Raw genomic sequence first — 5,385 nt, forward strand, 5'->3', positions numbered from 1 at the left:
TTTTTCTGGTGAGACGATTTAAAAATATAGGCCATTTCACAAATTTGCATGTTGTTATCTTTGTTCAGGGGCTACGCTAATCTTCTCTGTATTGTTTCAGTCTTAGTATATGTGCCGCTGAAGCAGACACCCCAATTCCTTTCATTTAAGGATCTAGTTAACCTTTCTCTTAAGTATAACCATATATTTTGTTAAACAGTTTCTTTTTGTTACCAAAAATGCCCTTTTTGTTTCTGATTAAAAAATTGATTTTCTGTTACAGCACTTTTTAGAGTACATGTAAAAACTGGTGAAGTTTGAATAAGATTTGTACTTTAGTTAATAGTATGGATGTCAGTTTCTTGGTCTTGAACACGTACTATAGTTATGTTAGATGTTATTGGAAAAAGTTGGGGAAAGGGTGCATGGAAACTGTGAACCACTTTTACAACTTCTCATGAATCTTAAATTATTTGAAAGTAAGAAGTTAAAGCAAATTTACCTTTGAGGATTATTAAGTATGGATGTGTTTCCAGAAGTTACGTGTTATTGATTTTACTAATTGAGGGTTGGAATAAACTTCATGTGGGGAATAAAAATTAAGTTTGGATAAAATATAACACAGCTACAGAAAAGTACCCAAATGTCAAGTGTAAAATTCACGCAGTTTTCGTGAAGTGAAGCACAGCCGTATACCGAGCACCCAGGTGAGGAAATAAGACATATATAGGAACCCAGAATTCCTCTCATAATTCTGCCCAGTCACTGACATCCCACACCAAAATATAACCACTATCTTGACTAAACATTTAGTTCTGGTATTAAATACAAGAGAATATTAGTGAACTTCTTTTTTTTTCTTTGCATCTAAAGCAAAATATTTGCATTCAAAATAGTATAACTAGCACAGTGATTAAGTTCTTAACTGTAAACCCCCCCCTTAATGCAGAAATTATGCAGTTATAGAATTACGCTTTTAACTGTGGTGGTGTATTGGAAATCAACAGCAAAAGATGAAAATAAATTTGTTGTGGCACTGCTAGTTATTTACCAGAATCCCTTTTTCCATTTCTTGTCAGTGAGCTCATTTATCAATATCTACGGCACCTAATAGAACTCTTCGGTAGGGATAACTCAGCTGAACTGAAAAGCTATTCTCGATTATAAAACTAATATATTCTAGGCCGGGCGCGGTGGCTCAAGCCTGTAATCCCAGCACTTTGGGAGGCCGAGGCGGGTGGATCACGAGGTCAAGAGATCGAGACCATCCTGGTCAACATGGTGAAACCCCGTCTCTACTAAAACTACAAAAAATTAGCTGGGCATGGTGGCACGTGCCTGTAATCTCAGCTACTCAGGAGGCTGAGGCAGGAGAATTGCCTGAACCCAGGAGGCGGAGGTTGCGGTGAGCCGAGATCGCACCATTGCACTCCAGCCTGGGTAACAAGAGCGAAACTCCGTCTCAAAAAAAAAAAAAAAAACTAATATATTCTCAATGCAGAAAACTTGGAAAACTCCAAAGCACATGAGGCATAATAGAATATTTTGGCTAGGGCAAAGCTGCGTCATATAAATGTTAGGTTTTTAGGGTTGAGTGGTATATGGGCTTATACCATTTGCCCCATTCCGTGTCCATCCAGAGTTCCTCTTTGTGCTGTCAGTGGGTAAGATTGTTAACATCTACTGGAATGCATGGGAAACTCAGTAAGGTGAGACCTTGCCTCCTAGCTGATTGAGATCGTGTGACTAAACCCTTGCCAGTGGAATGTGATAAGTAGTAATGCCTGCAACCTCTACTTCCCTTGCCGCTGAAGAAGAAACTTCTGAACCTGGACTTCCTTTCTTTCTCTTTTCCTGTTGGCTGGAATGTCAACCATGTAAGACCGATACATCTCTGAATGACTGGAGCAGAGCGCACTCAGACCAGAATAGTCTTTTTTTTTTTTAATGTCCAAGTGATTTAATATGGAGTATTCATCTTGAACTGTTAGACAAAAACTTGCTCATTTCTTAAACCACTGCTTTTTGAGAGGGGACTCTTTGCAATAGCTGCTTAGCCTGTGATAACAAAATGCATATATCACTAAATGATTTTTTTTTTCCTTTGGAGACAGTCTTGCTCTGTCACACAGGCTGGAGTGCAGAGCACTCTTGACACTACAGTCTGGACCTCCTGGGTTCGGTCAGTCCTCCCACCTTAGCCTCAAGTAGCTGGGAGCACAGGCATGCACCACCACACCCAGCTAATTTTTAACTTTTTTTGTAGAGATAAGATCTCATTATGTTGCCCAGGCTGAGCACAAACTCCTGGGCTCAAGCACTTCTGCCTCAGCATCCTAAAGTGCCAAGATTACAGCCATGAACCACCATGTCTGGCCTACATGATTCTTAAGCATGCATCCGTTATAATAATTCTAAACTAAAATTGCAAAGTTAATGAGTGATTTAAAAAAAAAAAAAAAAAAAAAGAAAAACTTAGCACAGGTTTAATATTGCCCCATCACGTAGCTTGTGTCCTTGTATTCCTATGATATTCTCTTAAATGTAAGTGATTAGAGTACTCGATACTTAAAATCTTTTCCATGATAGCATATATTTAAAAAATAGAGACATGACATTTTAAAGCTTGTATAAACCATCTACAGCTCCTTTGTTTCATGGAGTCATTCATTTGATGTTGTCTGATCAATATATATGAATGTCCTATTTCCACCTCTGGTACCTATTCATTTGACAGTGAGATAATATGCATCAAAGAATCCTCACAGTATTTACGTATCAGCTGAAGGGAGCAACACTCATACCTTTAATTTGCATCTTCTAGTGGAAAATCAAGGTAACTGCAGGGAGTGTAACAGAAGCTGAAGGAGGAATATGTATCTTCCTTTGCTTAACAGTTATTGGTCTTTTTTTTTTCTTTTTTTGGGGACGGAGTTTCGCTCTTGTTACCCAGGCTGGAGTGCAATGGCGCGATCTCGGCTCACCGCAACCTCCGCCTCCCGGGTTCAGGCAATTCTCCTGCCTCAGCCTCCTGAGTAGCTGGGATTACAGGCACATGCCACCATGCCCAGCTAATTTTTTGTATTTTTAGTAGAGACGGGGTTTCACCGTGTTGACCAGGATGGTCTCGATCTCTTGACCTCGTGATCCACCCGCCTCGGCCTCCCAAAGTGCTGGGATTACAGGCTTGAGCCACCGCGCCCGGCAACAGTTATTGGTCTTAATCATCCACACCTTCTTCATTAGTGTACAAGTAAAATTGATACACAGTGTAAATGGTGACTTTATCCATGAGACTGTGTAAGATTAAAAAACAAATCTCAAACTTAATGTTGCTTTGGAATTGTTTTATAGACTTTTTAAAAATGCTTAACATAATGTTGTATATGATAATTCAACTTAATTTATTCAGATAGATCATGACATTCAGTTGACTAATGTATTATTTTATTAATTATTTTAGATAACGTCTCTATTGCCCAGGCTGGAGTGCAGTGGCAAGATCAGGGCTCACTGCAGCCTTGACCTCCCAAGCTCAGGTGATCCTCCCACCTTGGCATCTCAAATAGCCAATACTACAGGCACATGCCACCATGCCCAGCTAATTTTTTTGTATTTTTTGTAGAGAAGGGGTTCTGCTATGTTGCTCAGACTAGCCTTGAATTCTTGGGCCCAAGATCCTCCAACCCCTGCCTCCCAAAGTGTTGGAATTTCAGGCGTGAGTGACTATGCCCAGCCCAAAGTATCATTTTAGAGAAATAGAAGTGTTTGGTAATTTATTTGTATAAATAGGCACTCTCAAATTTTGTCTAGCTTGCATCAGACTCACTAAAAAGGCTGGATAAGCCATTGCTGGGTCCTATCCCTAGGATTTGTTACAGTAGGTCTGGATAGGGCACAAGAATTTGCCTTTCAGATTTCAGAGAGTAGCTTATGCTACTCTCACAACCACAGCGTGATTAACCACGATTTTGTGGTATCTTTTCAAATTTACACAAAAATACATAAACAAGCACCCGAATTCCATTATTTTGCTTTAACAACAATTAAATGTTTTATCATACTGCACCAGCCACCATGCCTGGCTAATTTTTGTGCTTTAGTAGAGACGGGATTTCACCATGTTGGTCGGGCTGGTCTCGAACTCCTGACCTCAGATAATCCACCAGCCTCGGCCTCCCAAAGTGCTGGGATTACAGGCATGAGCCACTGCACCCAGGCTGCTTTTCTTTCTTTACTTCCTTTTTTCTTGGGGTCTTTGTTCTTCATGTTCTGTGAGATTGCCTCTCCCACATAAAATCACGTGCATTGCTTAATGATGGATATGTTCTGAGATACATCCTTAGGTGATTCTGTCATTGTGCAAACATAGAGTATACTTAGACAAACCTAGATGGTGCAGGCTACTATACAACAACCTATATAGTATAGCCTGTTGCTCCTAGGCTACAAACCTATTGATGTACTGAATACTATAGGCAGTTGTGATACAATAGTATTTGTATGTCTAAACATAGAAAAGGTACAGTAAAAATTCAGTATAAAAGATTGTTAAAATGGTACACCAGTGTTAGGCACTAAAATTAATGGAGCTTGCAGGACTGTAAGCAGCTCTGGGTGAGCAGTGAGTGAATGTCTGGGACATTGCTATGTACTACTGCAAACCAGTGATTGGCTTTGGCATGGGCATGTGGCACAGACCTGACTGATCAAAGATATGGAAACAGAAATCTGAGAGAGACTTGAAGGAAATATTTTTCTCCCTGGATAAAAAGAGAATCAAGAAGCTAAACCTTCCATCCAAACAGGATTTCTGAGGAAAACAATATTTAAAAAGATATACATCTTCCAGTTTTTAATATGATTATGCAAGGTTATCTTGAGACTCTGAGAGGGCAAATTTGAGAATGCTTAGATTTTTGATATTGTCCTTTTCTCCCGACTTCTTTTTATGTGAAAGTTTTCCTCTGTTTTGATTACTTTGGTTGAATATTCTGTCATTGTAATAGTTCATATTAGAAAAAAATTTACAATATTGTGATAAGGATTCTTGAATTTGAGTGCCTAAGTTCAAGAATAATTAAAAGTGGAATTTGGGGACTGTAGAGTGTGTTCATATTTGACTGCAAAAAATGTCAAGTTGCTTTCCATTTTATATGGAAAAGCATATAAAATGGGAAGCAATGTGGGAAGATTTTATATGCCTTATACAATGTTTCCCACGGATCCATGTAGATTATGTCTCTCTCCAGGTTTTACAGTTTACTATCTTTCAATAACGTCTTAGTAAATTTTTCCTTTTAATGGTTTTATATGTCTTGTTCTACATAATTCTAGAAACCACATGGTTTTGTTTGTTTATTGGTTTTCAGTGAAGAAAATTTGATTTTTTTTTTTTTTTTTTTT

General features: G+C 38.7%; 1 protein-coding gene and 1 non-coding gene across 4 annotated transcripts in view; one reads left to right on the forward strand and one right to left on the reverse strand.

The window, feature by feature from the left end:
* SLC39A10 (solute carrier family 39 member 10) overlaps nt 1-5,385 on the forward strand; it is a 171,505-nt gene that overhangs the window by 100,502 nt on the left and 65,618 nt on the right. The gene's annotated exons all lie outside the window — the stretch shown is intronic.
* On the reverse strand, nt 21-130 carry LOC119472702. The gene has a single exon (XR_005201880.1). It is a non-coding gene; the product is annotated as a U6 spliceosomal RNA (small nuclear RNA).

The sequence above is a fragment of the Cebus imitator genome, unplaced genomic scaffold, assembly GCF_001604975.1.
Source record: "Cebus imitator isolate Cc_AM_T3 unplaced genomic scaffold, Cebus_imitator-1.0 Scaffold113, whole genome shotgun sequence".
NCBI classification, from domain to species: Eukaryota; Metazoa; Chordata; class Mammalia; order Primates; family Cebidae; genus Cebus; species Cebus imitator.